The following is a 22156-nucleotide window of genomic DNA, read 5'->3' as shown; positions in this document are numbered from 1 at the left end:
AATTTATTTTTATTCTGAGTACATAAATCAATAATTTGGAAAGATTTCGCAATCAAGAGAACCATTGCATATAAATAAAAAAAAAAGAAGCGCTTCGTTTCGAAAGTATTTAGTTTATTCATAAACTCTGCCAATAAGTCATTTACAATTTTGGTCAGAAAAATTATAAAATATTCAAGATTAGAGAGTTATACAAAGGAAGCACTATGATAGCCTTGAAGATTCAATTAGGAAACAACATAGGATAAAGCGAAGTGAAGATTATGCATTTAAGATAATGTTCACTTTGTTTATTTGCAATGAAGGTATATGAAAGTTTATAGCTGTTTATTTGCATTTTACACAATTACAGTCGTCTGTAGAATGCATAATGCATTTTTTGTTGAGTTTCGTAATACAGAGCCATTTTCCCTTTCGTCCATTGAGTTCAAAATATCACAAAGGTCAACTCAACACTTTTTCTGCCGAAACCACATGACAAATTTCATGCATCTTATTTTTTTTTAGTTTGGCAATTATTTTCTTTCTATGTACAGACAGACAAACAATCCATCAGTGGTCGATTGGGAGACTTTTCTACAAATCGAGAAACAAAGCCGATTTTTCCATAGGACTCGCAGCAGTTTACGCTTCTGTTCACATCCTTGATGATGGATAAAGACGGTTGTTCAATATGCGATCAAAGATCGATCTTGATAAAAATTGGGAAAATTTCAATGCAAGATCAAAGTGTGATCATTGAGCTTTCACAAAGCATTTTGTTTAAGAGTCATAAGTTTGAAGATTTTTTTATTTGAAAAATGAGTTGGTCTTCCTATTTTATTTACGAAAAAATCTTAAAGTCGAGTTTTTTGATTACTTAATTTTTTTTTTTGCCCTACTTATTATGCGAGAAATGAAAATTGTATTAGATTTTCAACATTAACTTATTTCTGTTACAAAACTGAAAAAGCATGTTTATGACATATTTTCCTAGAAATGAAACATGAAAAGTGAAACCAAGTGAAAGATAAGAACAGAGATAACTTTCTTATGACAGGACTCAATTTCTGAAATGTTAACAGGTGCACGAAACATGGAATAACTCGAACTCAATACGTAGTGCCAGAGGAAGAGCTTCAACGATATTAAGTAATGGTAGATTCTTCAAACACCGACGGAACTATCAGAGGAATTTGATCAGATTTCGGTCATTCCTCTAGGTATTTAGTTACAAACTTTCTTCCATTTGTTTTCAGATGTAAGTAATCAAAAATCCTCATTTTTTTTCCTTGGGGAGTGTTTTCACTGATAACGAAATCGCTGTGTTTGTTGACGAAGATTACGAGCTGAGAATATGTCAGCAACAAAATAAATGTAGCCTTTTATTTTGAGATGATCCTATTCGTAGAAAAGAAATGAATAACGTGAGAAACTCTTGTTTTCTCAGTAAATAAGAGGATTTATTTTGTTCCATTTGTTTTGCTTTCATTCCATCTCGATTAAAATTGTTTGACAATCCTAGAGTGGCGATAAAGAGAAGTGAAAAGTAGCTTACAGAGGGATATTCGAAACAAGCTGGTGAAGTGACAAATCCGGTACATGCCCAAATGAGATTTTTGATTGAGAGCGATCAACCGATAGATTAAAAATAAAGAGCGTTAAAAAAGATTGACACTGATTGGACTTCTTTCAGAGAATTTAAGACTGATATTCCAAAACGGAAGATGAAGCATACTTTTAATTTCTCTACAAACCAGGTCCGCGAAATGGATACTCTCTAAGAAATGCGAGTTTTTAGCCATTGGCAAAATGACGGAAAACTCTGTCCGAATGCTAAGTGCCGATGAATCACTGGAATGCGGCTTATACATAAATATCGAAAGACCGGACGTGGTCTTCTTTAAGACAGATGGGAATAAAATTTGTCTGCGGTGGTTTCCAAAAGTAAAATCAGACAAAAATGAATCGTTCGCCTTTTAAAATTGAAAAATTGTTACCATTTTAACAGTAATGTTAATTGTTTCTGATTTCTAGCATCTTTTTAAATATTTCTTTGGCGGTTGATATAATCTCCAACGATTTCCGTTGTTGGGGATTGAAATCAAACCGTTTCCCTTGTTTCAGCAAATATTAAATAGCGTGATTCTGTTTCGTCATTGAAAGCTAAAGAGAAAGGATTCTGTTTAATATCTGTGTTGTTCACCAGACGAACAAGCAGAAGCTTCAAAACTTTCAGATATCCTGTACTAAAGTATTGTCTCCTTGCTGTGGCATAAAACTGCATATTTCAATGAATGGGAAAAACTTCATTTCCGAATTCCAATATTTATAACAACGAATGATAAAATAAGGGGGAAAAATAATAAAAAAATTTTTTTTGGTTGATTAATAAAAACGTCCCTTTGAGTGAATAAATTTAAGAAAGGAAATTTTTAATCTTTTTGCCAGTAAAATTCGAGATATAAATTTATTTATTGAACATAGTATTCATAAAGTTATCTTTGAATAAAAGTTTTAAAAATAAATTTAATTTAATTCTAAAAAAATATTTGGAAGCTCTTTAAATTATAATTACAAATGATCAAAATGTGAGCTGAATGCACCCACATAAAACCTGAAATACGCCTGAAACGATTCAAAAATGGGACTCGACGAATTCGAAGACATTTCTAAAGATTTATTGAGTCGGAAGGAAATCTGAAGTCTGTGGGATCTGAAATGGGCGATCTGAAAATAATAAAAATTACAAGTAAACAAGAACTATATCAACATACTTGATTGTGAAATGGATAATTGAATTCTTTAAAAACTTTTACTGATTTTTTTTTTTTGGTAAAGAGCACCTACAACATATATAAGTTTTTAAATTTGAATGCAAGTAAATATTTACCATATATATTTTAAAGAGAGATTTAGAAAATTAACATTTTTTTTAATTATTTATTTTATTGCTTAATAATTTCGTTTAGTACTTGAGAAACCAGGAAAAGACTATTTGTGGTTCTCTAATGACATCAGTCACTTTTCCGAAAAATAAAGCAACAGCTTTTATCGAAAATAAATGTTGAGCAAAAACTAGGGAATTGATATCTGAGACTTTAAAAATTTGGTGCATTTTGTGTTAAGATTGAAGAATAGTGATTTAAATCAAGCAGGTGTCTTCCTTTTAACTGAGAGGGGAAGTAATTGGACATATTATCGATGGGACCAAATTTCTTTTGTTGCTTTTTGAGATACGCACCACGATCAGATAGATCGAACTATAGACTTATGAAATGGGTCTAAATTTTGGATCAGTCGTATATTTAGAACCTTAAAATGTTACATTTTATGTACTCTAACTAGTTTTGTTTTTGAGACATTGTTCTCACAAGATACACGGATAAATAGACTTCATAAAGAGGAATTTAACAACAATTTTTTTAAAGGAATCTACAATTTTGGGGAAAAAATTCACATACCAAATTTTTTCGGGCCAAAATCTACAAGCGAACATAGTTAAAAAATAAATAATAAATAATGTGAGCATTATCGCAATCTTCACATGAAATTCCTTGATGATTTCAATCTGTTACATTTCATACACAAGAAAGTAAAAGATGAGAGAAAATGTATTAAATCTGTGTCATACACATGACATCCCTTAATTGAACGACCAAATGGAAGCGGAACACGTTTCTCGTTGACGAAATGCAAGTAGGAAACGTTTGTGACAAAGTGTGATAAAGCCATTTAAAGGAAATCTGGAAAAATATTTCTTGTACAACAATAGAGACTTCCCACATCAATTTTTTCTCGTTACACTTACCACTTACTTGCCACGCTTTAATAAAACTCTCTAATATCGGTTCTTCAATCTCCTAGAGAGGTGAGTGCTGAACAGCCACCCTGTTGCCATTTACTTAATGCCCGTCTGCCGCTGGCTACATATTGCTGGTCATAATCATCAATAACAATTTCATAAGAGAGCGCTTAATGACACGTTCCGAGACTCGACGCACAGGCCTTTAATTTTGTCGCAGTAGCTATTAAAAAACAAAAGCAAAAATTCGCACCCACCCTGCGATCCTGCCCTTAATGAGTTTAAATAAAGGCGATTGGGTTGATTGGGTTCCGGCATCATTTCAATACTGGTGGATCATTTCTGCTCTGGTACTCGTGTGGTCGAGTACAGTCGTTGGTGGTCAGTTACCGCACCGCTGGTGTTGCGGTAGGTCGACTGACAGAAAACGCACTCACAACTACCTGTTCCGCGGGATTTCGTTTGAATAAATTTTTCTCACGAGTGTGCATAAATTATGTTCCAATCTTTCCTTATAAGGAGGAGGGGCTTTCTATATGGTAAATAGGTAAACGTTCCGAAGAATTCTGGAGACAGATTTATGATGGAATCGATTTGTATGGCGTCGCAGTCATATGACAAATTCTGCATGCCGCCCAGCATCTAAACATGCTGTAATATTCTTTTTCCAACCGGGAAACGTACAATGGATTCCAAAATTCAGTTATCTCGTCATATTATTTCCCGCATTGTGACATTTCATTCCGTGAAATGAATCATAGGATCAATAACTTGCTATACAATATTTAATATATGTATGTATGTGTCATAAAATTTTTTTTAATTTTAAATAAACTGATAAACTTTGATTACAACTGAAATAAAACATCCAAAAACTTGGAGAATGAAAAAAAAAAAAAGACTTTCTAACAGATGCATGATTATATATTAAATCATATAACTACACATTAATACTTTCTAATATTTAATATATTTTTCTCACATTAATTATTCGGTTTTCTGTGGAATAGGCACTGTTTTTAATCCTATATGGAATGAAGGATTTAGGTTTTTATTAGTTAATAAAATATTTCATCAAACAGAAGAAGCGAACAGACATATGAAAATGCAAATATACCGAGAGAAATCCAATTAGTCTTTTTCAAATAACTAAGACCACGAGACTAGACAAATCGTGGCAAAAGGAAAGTAAGTATTAATCCAAAAGTTTCACGTATTGAAGTCCAAAACTTACTAGCAAGTATATACGAAAGAATTCTGATCTACTGATTCTACTGATCCTTGCATTCTACTTTCATTTCCTGTGAAGTGGGTCGTCTTCGCAGGTATTTATTTTTTAAGCAACAGCACTCAGAAAAATAAACTATTTCCTACAATTATCTGAATGCCTCAACACTGCAGCATTAGTAAGCGACTGTCACATTCTCAACCTCATTTATACAACATTCATTTATACAACACATTAACAAGAAAATGTTGTTTGCTTTCCAAACAAATACGCGGAGCTGCCGAAATACCGTTTAATGATGACGCTTAACGTTATCTGTTTCATAATGCACAACTACTTGCTATTCAATTTCAATATCATGCCAGTACCCATGTCATCTGTTATGGACGCAGGTTAAGAACTTCGAGTTCAAGAACTGCGTGACTTATGCCTGAAATTGGCAAATATTAACGACAATAGGTTTCTTTCAAATGATTTCTTTAAGAAATGATGGAATCCATTCATTACAAAAGGTTCACGCTTTTGCAGTTTCGAAATCCTCGACAGAGTATAGTGAATAATATACTGTGTGAAGTTGTGTACCATTACACATTCATATTTTTCATGCAATTCTGAACTTCATTAGAATTCTTTCATTGAATAAATATTGATTCATACGATTCATATATAAATTCATACTATTGCTACCATCTTTTAAATTGAAATACGAACATTTCTGTTTTTTATAATAAATATAAAAAGCAAGATATTAGAGAGCTGATCAGGGGCCGCGGTGGCCTGGTGGCAAGGTTTCGGCTTCGGAACTGGAGGGTTTCAAGTTCGAGACCCGATTCCACCGACGAACCGTCGTGTAAGGGGGTCTGTTGCACGTTAAATCCGTCCTGACCAAACGTCCTTCCGCTGGTGTGGTGTGGTGTGGAGAGGGGGGTGCCAACTTAGGTGTCGTACTCATCATCTGACCATGGTTCAAAATTACGAGTCCGTCCCAAAATAACCCTAGTGTTGCTTCAAACGGGAAGTTAATATAACTAAACTAAACTTGAGAGCTGATCAAATTAAGAAATTAAAACTTACAGGACTAGCAGGAGTTTAGGCCTAATGATTTATATATATATATATAGAGAGAGAGAGAAAAAGAGAGACTAATTAGTAATTAATGAAAACCAAGTTAAAAGGAAAAAAACAGAATCCAAATAAAATAAGGATATATATATATTACTTTGTATTACTTTTTCCTAGCAAGATCGGAATTAATTTTTGAAAAAAATGCATTTCTGAGAAATTTATCAATACATTCCAAATTTCTATTATCAATGATTTTAATATCCTTTTGAACAAACAGTAACAACTAATGATGCAGGACTTACGAATATTCGTTTTAATTGGAAATGCATTTATCTTCAGAATTCTACTACTTCAACAAGAAAAAGCAATTTTCCTGTTGGAATAGTAGAATTCTTTGATTTATTTGACGTGCGAAACAAAATTTGTATTCAAAAACGACATTTAAGAAAACACAGTTAAATGAATAGATTAAACTGATGTTTTGAGACTTCGCATAAAATGATTAGGTTCTGAAAATATAAGAACTCTTGTTGGTTCAGTTTGATTGGAATTGAATGTTACAGAGAATTTTAACTTAAAAAAAGCCCATTCAAACATAAATCTTGCATGCCTTTGGGGAAATTTTCATAAAATAGTTTTAAATCATTTCACCTAATACATACAATTTAAGAAGCTGCGATTTAATGAAAGAGCCTGATTTAAAAAATAAGAATTCAATCAAAGTGGCAAGTGATGAAAGCTGTGTAAAAATCTAAATTATTGAAACTTTTCTGTTACGTTTCTTAGTTGAGAATACATTTTTATTGTTGATTTGTTGGAACTCAACATATTTTCTGTAAGTTTTGATTATTTGCTTGACTACATACCGGCTTAAATAGCGGATCGTTTCATAAATGATGATTGGTTTCTTTTAAATATGAGTTTCCAATTTAATTTCATATATTCATGTTAAAGGTAGAAAATATTATTCCGAACTTCTTGTAAATAAATGCGATTGGAACCGATGAAAATAAAATAGCTTAAGAACGATTCGGAATGGAATCTAGTTTATGACAAGGCAACTTAGTACTTTTGATTTTTATAACTATTTTTTCGAATACCTTTGTTCCATTAACCTGTTCTTTATTTCCAGGTCTATTTTCAACGTATAATAGAAAATATGTGGGTATATCTTATCACATGTTTGACAATGACGTTACCGTTTATATTTTGCTGAAGTCCTTCCGATAAAAGAAATGCGTTAATCTGCGTCTTTCGGCCCATGATTCGAAATGGTTCCCCAAATTTCTATTTATGAATCTTAAGTTATTAAAAGCAAAGGCTGTAACAAGTCGTGGCGATGCCTTGAAGCTTACAACCTATGTTTCTCTGTAACTTTGTAAAAAGGTTTTTTCAATACATTGATGTAAATATTCCCTAATTTTATGAAAATAAGGAAATAAAGTAAAGAATTGCTGATGAAGTATACTGATTCTAATGTAAATAAGAAGCAATAATGAGTAAATGAGACTAATGACTAATAAAAACAAAAAAATTATGCTTTTGCCTAAAACTTCACATAATGTCAATGTCAGTATTAATAAATATGGTTTTAGATGCTGATTATTTTTTATTTGGCCCATGAAACTGACTGGAATACAGACTGACTTTTACACAGTTTGTAAACATGAAAAATATTGATGTTTTAAATTCCTATTGTCGTTTTTTAATCAAATTATATCTATAAAAATTATTAATAACAAATCTCCATGGCTCTAAATTAAAACAAAGAAGTTGTTAAAAAGAAAAATAATAGCTACTAAATTAATATTATTTCGAATATTGTGAAAGAATTAAGATAATTTAGAACTTTTGTCAACAACAATATTAAAAAGGAATATATTACATAGTGAAGATCCCTGAAAGCAATTTAATCACCGAATCTAAAAGGTTTGGATCATATCTTTTAAAAAATAGTCTTTTGCCAAATAAAATATTTTACAATCATTTGGCTTATGAAAATGCTTAGGATATCGCCAATGCTTTTGCTACTTATTTTAACTCTGTTTCTAAGCCTAACATTGACTGTGATGGAATCATCGATATTTACTTCGGCGATTTCTTTAAAATTGATACTATTATTTAGGAAAATGCGATTTTGGCAATGAAGGAGAAGAATTTATTTTTACCTTCCACAATATTCCATTTTTTTAGGAATAAAGAATGTGCAAGATTCCTCATTTATCCTCCCCAAATTTTACAACTGCCTTTAAAAAAAAATACATTTTCTGATGTTTGGAAGCAAATCAAGAACATTAACGATCGTAAAATAAGGTAACACAAATGATTATAAAAATGATCAACCCTTGCCATTTTAATTTCTTGCCTAAAATATTTGAAACTGTAATATTATTGCAATATAAGCACTCAACGTCTGCAAGCTTATTTTGTTCCAGAAAATGATGTTATCATTTGAAAATAATTGTCAACTCAATTTTACATGTGTTGTGGTCAATGGAATAAACGGATGATTATGTATAATTATTCCTAGTGACCCATCATTTCAGTGGTGCTTATGAATAAGCAAGTGCGATTGCACAGAATCTTCGAACGAATCACATTTACCGTAACGTACTCTAAAGTCCGATTCAGTTGATTTTTAACGAATATCGACTTCCATATTCATTTTACTCATCGACTTTATTCTTATTGATGTTATAGAGTACTATGCGTGTACATTTAATAATAATGCATTTCCTCGGTTCTTCTGGAGTCCCGCAAAACTGTCATCCTGAATTTCAGATTTTAATTTCACTTATGAATAAACTCTTTTGCTTTTTAAAATTTTCCAAAAATCTTATTTACTGAAGATGAAAGTTTGTTTGGGCTCATCACGATCTGAGAATCCGAGTCACTTTGCAAAGCGACTCGGATAATTTGCGTCAACGGCGCACGAACAGCGCGCTGCTTCTGAACGTAGAGAAACGTAGCATCATTAGTTGCGCTCGGAAGTCTCGACTTTTGATTTATTCATGTCAGACCGACAATCCCATTTTATATCGCTTAGATTCAGTTCGCCATTTTGTAGTTGTTTTCGACACAGAAATTTCTTTAAAAATATACTTTCTGGCGCAGTCTCAAAAGCTAAATGAACTTGGAATTTCCAACTGAGTCGAACTTAAGAATTTTCCAATGAACAAGATTTGAAGGTTCTGTATTCGAGGCTTCCAGAGAGATCTTAAAGTATCGTTTGCAAATTGAAATTATGAACTGATACATTACTTTTTCAGAATATTTCCTCAAATACGTTTGTATGCGAGACCCATTTCGGTCAAACAACAATAACCAGAACAATTTTAGTTATAAAACGATGAGAATATTTTTTTGCTCAGTTTTTTACTAAATGTGACCAACAGGAACTAAACGTGACAGAAAGGACTGTATAAGAAGGTGAAATCTGCAACTTATTCAGAAATACATTTATTGACTCAAACAACAAACAATATAATTCTTCCTTTTTGAAGCATTTTCTCAACTGAAAGTATATACCTATCCCCAATGGCTTAGAAATGAACTAATGGGCAAAGATAAGAGCAGACACATGTATCTAAAGATGCTTAATAACGTTGAATTAGAAAGAAATCACAAAAAGACAATAAATCCGATTCGACTCCAATTGTATCGCAAATTGAGAGGGAAAATTCAATGTAATCCCTGAAGCAAAACTTCAGCCAAATGATTCTGTGGTATCCTACCTTTTTATCTTTTGGAGACGATAGTTATTATTTTTGTTTTCACCATCTTTATATTTTAAAAGAAGAAAAACACGGTACGGTATACACTCGTCCCTAAAAATACACAACTCCTCCATACACAAGCGAAATCTGATGATTAAACTGTAGACCAGAGCGATTGTCTAGTGATAAATTTCTTTAGTGATAGACCATTTATGACTATAAAAAAATAAGGTAAATCAACTCAAATAATTCGGCAGTAAAATAAAGTTTTTTATATTAATAAATAACGGCACTTATGTCTATACTAAAATAATTAATATATTATATTAATAATATATATTTTGATACAATATATTAATAATAACACTTATGACTATAATAAAATAAAGTGAATCAACTCAAATAATTCAGCAACAAAATAGAGTTATTTTATATTAAATCAGTAATATAATTTTTTTTTAATTCAATTCCTACTTAGGTCAACAAAGAAAAACTTCATTTTAGTTACTTTTTATTAAACAATTATCAAAAAAATTATTAAATATCAAAAAATAAGTATAAAAATTATAGATTTTCGCAAGAATTGAACTCGCATTCTTCCCACGTGAAAAATACTGAAATCCTTGCATTTTACCGATTGAACTACTGCCTGTTGATTTCAATTTGCATTAAAACTGCTAAAACTTTATTTAAAGGATTAACAATTAATGAAATTTAATTAATTAATTAATATTTGAAAAAACTGTATTAACATCAAGTGTCATCCATTACAAGTTTAAAAAATGTATTTGAACTTGAGTGGATGAATAAAAAGTATTTTATTAAAATTTAAACAAGATATATAAATATATATAGGGAGAGTGTGAACTAATCGTAGGAAAAATATCGACACTTTTAATTTCAAATATCTCGTGTATTGTTTTCCTGAACAAAATAAGCAAGAAACTGCATCCTCCCCACCTCTTTTTTCCTTGAAAACGAGTTTTTAATTTAACATTTTCAAAATGTTGCTCCTTCCGTATGTATGTTTCAAAATTAAAAATAATAAGGAAATGTTTTTTAAAAAGGAATTTTATTTACATATTATGAAGAATTTTTTCAGTCAAAGTATTTCAACTAGGGCAATCAAAATAAAATCTTAAATCAAATGAACATTGACATTCTTCCATGTTCTAATTGTTTTATAGGTGGTTTAATATCCTTATATGCCTCCCACTATTATGATTCGGTTTCGATACACACATCTTCTATGGAATATATCTTCTATTTAGCAGGTCGGATGCTGCATGAATCGCCCATGATTCCCATTTTCTCTCTTATTAGATCAATCTTCTTGACTATATTTAAAAGATAACAAAAAAGAAATTATCAAATTAATTAGAACGACCTGAATCACATTCTTGAAAAGTGGCAATGAACATTAATAGAACACTAGCAAAAGCCAGATCTTTTTTTTGTAGTTAGTTTATTCTACAATTTCTTTATGACAGAAATTCTGGAATCTGGTTGCAAATTTTTTTTTCAATTTCATAATCTGATGCCACTTCTCAGATGCGGTATATTAAAATAAAGTGATATAATGTGATTATAAAAGCATTTTATTATTATGGGATATGCAGGAATATGCAAAAATTCAGAACTCAAGTTCATCAAGATGCGAGTGGAAAATCGATTATAAAAAATTTCATCCTCACAAACATGACAAAAATCACGTTAACAAAACGAGTTTAATCAGCAGCTATTTTTATTGGGAGGCAGAATAAGTGAGCAAGGCCACTAAGGAAAACAAGTTAATCACGAAGAATTGAGCATACGAAGCTGCTGATTGACGAAGTAAGAATAAAAATAGATCGTTTAAAACGAAGTCATGCTACAGTACATAGTTTAAACCAGAGGTTCCCAAACTTTTTTTTCTAGTGGACCACTTTCAAATTTTACTACTTTCGGTAGACCCCCTGCTTCTACATTTCTACTGTATTCCCAAAACTCCTAAAAAATATCACTCTAAATTGGGGGTGTTAAGAAGAAAAAAAAAGTAGCACATTTTCGTGTGTCCTATTTATTAAAATAATACTTGCGGTTATACAAAATTATAAACATTTATTATTACAAACAATCAACAATTGACAAAAAATAAACAATGCACTCTGAAATGTAAATCAACAATAAAAAAAGTCATACTTTTAATGAGACGGATGTACTTGATAAATTGACAGCAAATTATCAATATTTGGCTTCAGTTGTGTAAGAAGTAATCTCAAATCTCCCCGTTCTGTGATGTTCAATCTGCTCCTTTTTTTTTGTTAACAGGTTGGTAACGGCACTAAAACTTCTTTCGACAAGATATGACGAAGGAAACGCTATCAAAAATTTTCTAGCAATTTCCCACAGCCCAGGATATTTTTCGGGGATTTCTGCCTGGAGCCAAAATGTTTGATAGCCTTTTTTAAATTTCACCTTCAGTTCCTGGTTGGTACTGAGCTCAAGTAGCTCCTCTTATAATACCATATTCGCCTCTTCCGTTTCATCAAATGGGGTTATGACCCATGGTGATATTTCCATCGTCAGAATATCTACAAATCTATTTTTGAAGTCATCACGCAGGGTATTTAAATGTTGAGCGTATGTCTGAATATCCTCATCAAGACATTCGATCTGTGACATTTGCGGAAACTGGGAGAATTCGCGCCGACTAATATTTTTCTTCATTAATTTCAATTTACAAAGAAAAGTCGAAATTACACCCTTTGCTTTTTATTAAATTAAGGTTGTCCCCTTGTAATTGCAAGTTAATGTTATTGAATTTTATGAACAAATCTGTTAAGTACGCAATGTCCGCTTTATACTTGATCAGATTTTCTTTTAAATCTGGTGCTTTAGTTTCCAGACACTCAACCACTGATTCGAAAAGTGAGTAAAATCTCGATAAGCATGCACCTTTTGACAACCAGCGTACTTCAGTATGTAAGAGCAGTTGTTGGAAATCTTCATCATTTTGATCGCACAATAAATGGGTATTCAAAACATTGCTTCTCATTTTATTAACTGCGTTGATCATAAATTGAAGCGATTGGTGCAATATATCACTCAAATTTTTCGCTACAAGGTGTTGTCAGTGGATGACACAGTGAATTTCAATTAGTCCTGGTATTATTCTTTTAAGATGGCTTATAAACCCACTATATCGCCCGAACATGGCAGGAGCTCCATCTGCTGCCACCGCAATAATGTTTGTAAATGGAATAGATTTTTCTGTAAAAAAATCCCTCAGGACATTAAATATTAATTCGCCTTTAGTGTCCGACTTCATGGATTTCTCTCTTCATGGATTTCTTCGTCCATAACAAATCGAACATATGCCAATAATATTGCTTCATTACCAGGCAAAGTAAACTCGTCCAATTGAATAGAAAAATGAGTGTATGACATCTTCTCAGATGATCTTCGAGCTTTGATGGTTTCATAGAGTCATTGCTCAGAACTTTGTTGCATAAAAGACACATGGGGAATCGTTTGTCTGTCGTTGATGGAAGAAAACCAAATTTAAAATAATCAACACTGTACTGTCGACATTTCTTCTTAGATTCAGCCATTTTCCGTATCAGTTGTGACCTGCAAAAAAATGTTTGTTTTTGAGGCGATTTTATCAGAATATGGCTATTATAACACAGCAGAATAGGATTATTGCAATAAAAAACCCAAAATGCCCGCGGAAACACCGCTCTTTTAATTAATCGCCGCCGTCGCGTAAATAAATATTTTTAAGCAAAAAAGTTTATTCTTCCCTGGCTTTTTGTTGTTTTATAGTTTTGAATAATCTCTAGTATTTAATTTTTGCTACATAACTACCTACTACACTCAAATAGTAAAACAAATATAATATGATTGATAAATTACAATATACAATAAAAATATGTATAACAAATAGGCAGATACTTACTTTTTCCGGCACTGCAAACACTGACATCGATTCACTCACAGTCACACTTTTATATTCAAAATCCCGGGAACAAATGAGTAACTTTTTGTTCTTGGTATTCTTATTTATACTAATGTAGATTACAAGCACAGCGCAAGTCGCATTTCATCCCTTTGCAGGTCTAAACAAGCATCCCGGACGAGCGGGCGCACGGGCTGCACTTTGCAAGTCTCGACATGTGGTGTACACTTGTAATATTATCTATTGTTCTATTCAATTCTGTGTTTGAACTGAGTCTCGAATATTTTTGAGTACCTACCTAGTGAATGATGCTACCTGCCTACGTTGATAGGTAAATGCAAGCCAAAATTTTTGTTCTTTATTATGAAAACCAGAAAATTTTTCGTGGATCCCCAACTACAACTTGTGAACCCCTGTTTTCTTTTCACGTCTACGTGGACCCCCGTGTGGTCTCCTATGGACCCCTGGGGGTCCACCTGGACCACTTTGAGAACCTATGGTTTAAACCGTTGGGAAAAAATGCAATTCTTTCACCAGAAATATTCAGATTCAAGGAATGATATATGTTGCAAGTCCAGTTTATGCTGTGAAGGAGGAAAAAATGTTCTTGCCACTTGTCAAGCTTTGTCGAAAAATTTTACTCCTTACTGGATATGTCATTTGTACAAAACAATTTTTTTAAACCAGAATGCTTCTGACTTTTCTTTCGGTTGGAGAAAAATCAAATTTTCATTCAATTTTTTTTTTTTAAAGCAGACATTTTCCCATTTGCAGTTTTTGCCCCTAAGTTTCTCCACCTGCGCACCTACATCAGAGGTATGACTCTTTTCCGAGCGAGAGTGGAGTAAGTCGCAGAATTCTGATTATGAGATCTGAGCCGAATTTCGTAGATTATATCCCCGTGGAACTGATATAACTATATATTACATACTTTCAAAATAATTTATCGAACGCCTATTCTAATGTGAATGCTTATTTACGGAAGTGATGCCAAAAAGCTTTTATATTATCTCTAACTTAATATTTTTAATGACGTTTATACGCTGCATCGAATGAGTTTTAAGTTTTGAAATTTGTTCAGTCATTCATTTTTAACCCTTTGCACTCGGATGGTGACTCTCACTCACCATTCAAAACGGCGCATCATTTTGACATCTTATTCATTTATTTGTCAATTTTGATTGTTTAAAACGCCTGAAAAATGGTGAAAACATGTAGATTAATTTTTCAAAGGAATTCTGCTTAAAACAGTTAAGTATATTTATTTTTCAGAGAAGTAGGCAGATCTCTGTATTATGCATCGAATTACTTTTCCGAGTGCATGTGTAAAACTCATGTGTGTACAAATATACTAATACTAAAAATACAAGCTTAATAACAGCACCTATTTCATCAAGTTATACAAATTTGGGAGCTATAATTAAGGAACATGAAGCATTTTATAGGATTTCGCACATAAAGCCACTTAAAACAGAAAAAGTAGCAATTGCTGTGGGCCAGGCAGCAGAACATCTCGTTTAAGATTTATTGCTAAATGGTTCGAATCCCAGCCACTGTGTTTTGTCTAAAGACTCTCATTTAAATTGTTTAGCCTCTGGAATTTTCTTAAAATTCAAATTGAATTGTTCTCGAACTTTTTATGCTTGTATAAAAACTGAGTTCCATTAATGGTGGGTAAGTGGTTAGTCGTACTGTTATAAATTGCTTCATTCTAATAAATTTTTTTTAATTAATGGCGTTGTTCTTTACAACTTCGTGACAATGTCTTCAGGTAAATAATCTGCCAAAAATTGGGTTAAAATTAAAAAAGCTTGCATGATTTGCGATTTTCTTCTAGTATTTGTTTTTCTTCAAGATAATTACCTACATTAATGAAAATTATATATTTTTCATATTGTTATTTTATCTTCTATCTCTATGATTTTTTTTTTTGCTTCTTATTGATTAAGAAAGAAGGCCTGAAATAACTTCTCAGAGCTCACGAGATGCAGACATGGGGAAGGATAAAAAGGAAATTGCTTGGCATTCATTCCATCTTTTTCTAAATTCTCTTATTTTTAGAATTAGAAATTGATATTGTGAAAATGCAGCACTATTGTTTTTAGGAAAGGGTCTCAACCGAAACGAATTCCTAAAACCAACCCAAATCTCTCACATCGCTGGTATTTCAAGGGAAGCATTTTTATTTAACTTGACTACTCCTCTAGTGTCTATGTTACCTTTGAAAATTCTCACTCCCTACCTTAAATTCTTTCTTCATTTTTTTAAAACAATAACAAACATTGTTATTCTATCTACAACGATTCAAAAGTTATTTCAGCTAAAATGTGTTCGTTAATGAAAGCTCGCACTCCTTTGCGAATGATTGTTTGAAAATAGCCTTATACATATGCGTATGCATTTCAGATTCTGGCTCGTAGACAAACCTATTGTACTGCAAATGTTATATTTGTATATAATCATCTAAAAGGAAGAATTCAGAAGGTTCAGAATTCCGAATGAATGTGAGAATAGTCTCGCTCCATTGATGCGATATCATTTCCTGTGGTCAGGAATGAGTCACGAGTGTTTTATAACGAAGCATCTATTAGTAATCCGAAGTTTCAAATTCGGTGCATGCAGTAAGAAAGCTTGAATTCCTTGAGATCATTTGAAGTAGGTTAAAATCTATGCAACGCCACTTTTTTTTTTTTTTTTTTTGAAATAGCTAAAGAGTCGAGATTCTGCTCACTGTTCTCCTTCACCGAGAGCCTCTTCTGTGAGAGAGCAGCTTCGCCATTCTCTTAACCGATAAAACGAAAGAAAATAAAAATCCGTTGATATCGGCAACATGTAAGCTATAAAAATGTTACATTTCTAAAAAAAATATTTCTTGTAAGTTTAGATGCATTTCACCGTGTTTAAGGTATACGTTATAAGGTAGATCGTTTATAAGGTATACGAGAAAGTAAAAAAGAATAGTTACGTTTAGAAACATTAATAATGGTTCATTATTCACATTTCATAATTGTTCTAGTTTTTGCATCTTATATTGCGTTACTCTTTATATTCACTTAGACATTAGAATATTTTAAAAAGTTTGAGCATATATTTCAATAATATGTATAATATATAAGTAAGTGAAGTGAATACATAATATATATATATATATATATATATATATATATATATATATATATATATATATATATATATATATATATATATATATATATATATACGCAACGTTCATTATATTCAATACATTTTAACTAACGTAAATCATTAACATATTACAAATGCGTTAAATGTGAAACTAAATTAACCACCTTATTAAAAAAAAAAAAAAAAAGTGCCGCGATGGTGTGCCACTATTGCTTCAAAAAACAGTGAATCTTTTATCCTCACCTACATGCTGAAAATGAAGGCATTTTCGGAGATGACACTGAGGCAAAGAAAGATTGAAACAAACAGAGGAAAAAACCGAAAAAATTCAAAAATAACAGCGACAGATGCATAATCATACACACCCTGTGTTCAAACTCTTTCAGATAAACAGCAAGCCTCACTGCTAAAGAAACTTGAGAGCTTGTCTAGAAGCCATGAGCTTTTTTTTTTTTTTTTTTTTTTTAATCTTTTCTTTTTTTGTTATATTTTGTTTATTATTATTTTTTTACTTCATAGAAACGTACAGAAAACGGCGTTATTGTTCGCATAAAGTTTTGCCAGCGAGGTTGTAATTAAATTCAGATTTCGAGCTCAAATAATGCAATATGGCGGGAAAACTAAAAAAGCTCCAGACGGCTGTTTTTCTGTTTTGCTGAAATGTATGTTTGTTGCATGGGATTTTTTGATTGCATGGGATTTGATAGGAAGGGGAAGAGGTTGCTGCCATTCATTACTTCAGAAATTTTGGTCAGAGAAGAGAAGATTATATTTCGTCTCTGCTGTTGAATTTATTTGTATTGACTCTTTTTCTCTTTCCTGCACTTTTATGGGAGTCCGCTGTTATTGGATGTAAAAATTGAAGTCTTCGCGTTTCATTTGGAAGATGTCATTGGGCTGCTTATTGAATAACTGCACTTTCTTTGAGGAATACAACAAATACAAATTTAGGAGCTATTTCCAAATACAGAATTGCATCGATGAAGACTTGTTATATATTGTTAGTGTAAGGTTAAGGAGAATGAAATATTTGGAAACTTGTAGTTGTTATTTAAAAAAAAAACGGATATAAAATCTTTTATAAATTTCAGATCTAATTTATAAGGAGACTAATCGGTGAACTTGGACTACTGGAATAAAGGACTGCTGGTGTTATTGGAATGAAAAAAGCAGCAAAATTATTGCTTATTGCAAATGAGCTTGCATGACGAAAACAACGCACACCTATAATAGAAATAAATTTGTCATTTTCACATATCAGTGCCGTCATTGGACTACATTTTCAAATTTCAGATTTTTTTTTTTTTTTCAAATCTGTAAAGTATACAAAAATGCCCCCCCCCCGCTTACAAAAAAAAAACAAAAACAAAAAAAAACATTGGAGTTTTGAGCAGCGGATTGGATTAAAGTTTCATTCTATAGTAAAAAGGTCAAATTTGACCTTTCTATGCCTGTGAATATTGAAATCTATTTTTATTATACATCAAACAGGAAGAGAGATGACGAAATGAAATAGTGAATCATTTTTATTGATGGTTAGAGTTATAGTATCAACATAATCCACTAATCAGGTGATCTATTACAGTTTATTTTACGACTCAAAATGCAGCAATTGATGAATGTGGTGTAAAATTGCTTTGTTCTCTAGTTTAAAGTTGCGATTTTACCTGCCACTGTGCATATCAGCGTTCTATCTGGAAATGAAACTATTAAAGCCAGATAGCTTTTGACAGCTTGTAATTAATACATTCAATGAATGCCCTGTTTTGAAGTTCTACGAAGTACTACCGCAAGACTAACTTTCTCTTATGAACTGGCAACTTCTTTTCCAAAAATTCGAGCCACACTCGCAAGAGGATGCTTCCAACATCACAAACGTCAATATTTAATGCAATAGCGTTGGTCTCAAGTTTAGTTACATTAACACAAACTTTTCGAACAACACAAAGACTGTTTGAGGATGAAGCTCATAATTTTGGTTATTATATGATTAGAGAGACACTGAACCTTCTCCCAACTTTTGCGCCTCACTACTGAATCCTCGATACCAAACTTTAACTTATCCGAGCCCAAATAACGATGCTTCGTGATGATAGGGTCCAATGAAATGGTTCGTGATGAAACCTTCTGCGAAGTTGCCAGGCCGCTAAAGAGCTTCACAAGTGTCGAAATACTTTGGTCCATACGTGATTTATAAACAGAAAAATATATGCTTCCGTACTGCATGAAAAGTTTTGTGGAATTAATGTTTAACCATGCTTCCTTTTACTTTCTGCTTAGCTCAGAATAATGAAATATGCCTTATGCGCGAATAAGCGCCAAAACACCAACCCATTCCATCCAGCCAGCCTCCCTCACTTTCGTCATGGAAATATGATATAGATTGCCTATGGAAAATTTCATATTTTTATCTAGTTATTCCAGAATTCTTTTTATATCCAGAAAGCCTACTTTTTGTGTAGATTTATCTCTTAGGGTAGTTTTTTTTCAATTACAGTTTTTACTTTCTCGTACACAAAGAGAAATTCTTGCAAGCGTCTAAAAATTTAGCCTTGAAATATTGATGAAACTCAACATTTGAGATGTCCCGTAAAAACACATTTGTGGAATTGTGCATGTCCTTTAGTCTATAAATACGAAAATTAAAAAAATATATATATCGAGACCTACACTCAACAGGCCGCTCCATTACAACTGAATCAACAGGATTTGTTGTGACCGATTACTCGTATATTTTTCACCCAGCCTGTTACCATTTCTCCAGTTTATATGAGCTATAGGCATACGACTTTATGATCTTTTCACCCATTTTGCAGTTTTCTGTCACATTTGTGGACGGGAGTCTATCTACGAAGACAGAAAAGTTCTTCTGGTAGTCAGGAAAGACATCTTTGCATATTATCAAAAACGATTAAAATACATAAAATGGAGCTAGATTAATCACTAGATTTATGAAAGAGTAAAAATTTGTATTAATATTATTTTTATGTATTGATTTATTGATGTGTTTATGGAGATTTTGACCTCAGTCGGTGGACAGGATTCTAAAGTGTTCGTTCCAGGATCTCAGAATAGCACTTTTTGGCGATTGTACTCCGCTAACGGATGGTTCGCAGAGAGATAAGCAGTTATTGCGCCGCCTAATCCTGCGAATCTGATCCAATCTCAATTCAGTCCACTGAGAAATGTAAACATCACTCTTTCCCTTTTCTCTCCCCCTCCCCCGTTTTTTTGAAAGAAAGAAAAAAGAGCTTTTTTACTCATGCGAAAAGATGCGGAAGGTTTCCGAATCGGAGAATAAACAGCACTTACACAATGCTTCATAAGACATGTATAGTGTGTTAGCACATGAGAAAATCCAGGATAGAATGTTCCCGCTGGTTCTTAAGAATAAATATTTTATTTGTATTGAGATTCAACACTAAAAAGGCTAAAATAATTAATAGAGAATTTCACAGGAGTTAAAGAGAATAATGCCATCAACAGTAGGAAGATGTACAATTTTCCCACTATTTTTGAAAACCCATCATCGCGAAGTATTTATTTCGAGTTCTGTTACCGAATGAATTCTTAACATCTACAGACAGTGCTACAAAATGGGTCCTTGGGGAGAAAAATCATTCCTGGCGAAGGATAAAATATCCCTTTTTTAGTTTTTCAACCTTATTATGTCTAGGACTGCGGCGAAGTAGGAAAAAAAGGGATGGAAAATGATAGAGAAGGAATACAGTTTTATTTTTATATTCTTCCCTATTTCTTTTTATATTTTTGGAGACTCAACGTATGAAAACGATTAAGAAACGAAAGCAGTGACGAAAAAAATTCTTCCAGGCAAAATGATATAAAAGAAAAATCTTTTTTTTTTTCGCCTCTTTCTTTTTGTATTGCTTTTTGTGAAAAATCGAAAGGAAGGGAAATTAAATCACCCTTGCTAGTAGCTTTCTTTGGATCGAAATATTAGACAGTCCCGATCTAACGTTTTGGACGGATTTTTATTTTTCCTTCCCCCCCCCCCCCAAATGGGGGGGGGGATCTTCTGTAAAAAAGGAATTCGAAATCTTCTTCTTTTTACTTTCAAATCAACAATAGTATGAAGAATAAACTTATAAATCATCACTAGAAGTCAAAGAAAATTAATTTCCATTATTTACTAAAACTATATTTTTTCAACAGTTATTGACATTTGGAACCATGCAGTTGGATATATTTTAACTTCTTTTTCCTGCCGTATTACTATAAAAAATATGGGAGTTAGGATGTTTTGGTTTTCCTCATTGGAGCGTTGGGATACATAGATTTTAATAATTTTACTTTTATTTTTAACACTTCTACATTTTTGCAGAACTTTAATCACCTGGATTGCGAAATATTCCTTTAAAAAGATGATATCGATCATTTTACACAGGTTTCAGCTTTATTCAATGCCGCTTCTCGATGCTACAAAAAAAGACAAAGAGTTGCTTCCCGATAATTCATTTAAAAAATTTATCAGCTCGGCGTTACTTCAGATTGGATTGGTGAGTGAAACATGAAGCGGGCGTTTTCTTTTTATCCATTCATTCTTATTTCCAGCAATTCTTGTGTTAAAGCAGAGTGATTGGACGTAATGATTGACAGGCTTATCCATTCACTCGATTATTACATTTAAAATAAAATCGTCAATAAATGATTATATAATTTGAAATATATTTTATCTCAAATATATAAAAATTAATAATTAGTGTGGAAAAAGTTCTTATTGAAACTTCACAGACAGCGCCTTGAAAGTCATCTGGATTCAACAAGAGCGCCCAGAATTGAAACCACTGCTGAATAGTATACTTACTTGTTCAAACACGAATGTCAATAGCGCTACTTAAATGACTGATAAGATGGAAGGATAAAAAACCTGCCATAACTACCTTTACAATAGCCCATTTATAATGATATCATTTAATAATAACATCTTTTGTGATGAGTTAAAATAGGCACTGTTTCTGATTTTTCTGAAAAAAACAATGAAAGTTAAAAGCTGAGATACATTTTAAATATCATTAAAATTTTGAATGGTATTAATTGCTTTTCTTTCTTTCTTTTATTGAAGTATATATATTTAACGAGTAAACTTTTTTTGCCTCCCTCAAAGCATCTGAGCTATTCCATTATATGAACTCATAAAGTGTTTTGTGGATTTAGATTATGATAATTTAATGCGAATAACTTGATAATTGAGAAGCATTTCATTCCCACATTTAATAAATCGCAAGATGAGAGAATGTAAGTCGAAACATTTTTTCTTT

The sequence above is a fragment of the Argiope bruennichi genome, chromosome 4 (genome assembly GCF_947563725.1).
Source record: "Argiope bruennichi chromosome 4, qqArgBrue1.1, whole genome shotgun sequence".
Taxonomy (NCBI): Eukaryota; Metazoa; Arthropoda; class Arachnida; order Araneae; family Araneidae; genus Argiope; species Argiope bruennichi.
This window is presented reverse-complemented; position numbering follows the sequence as displayed.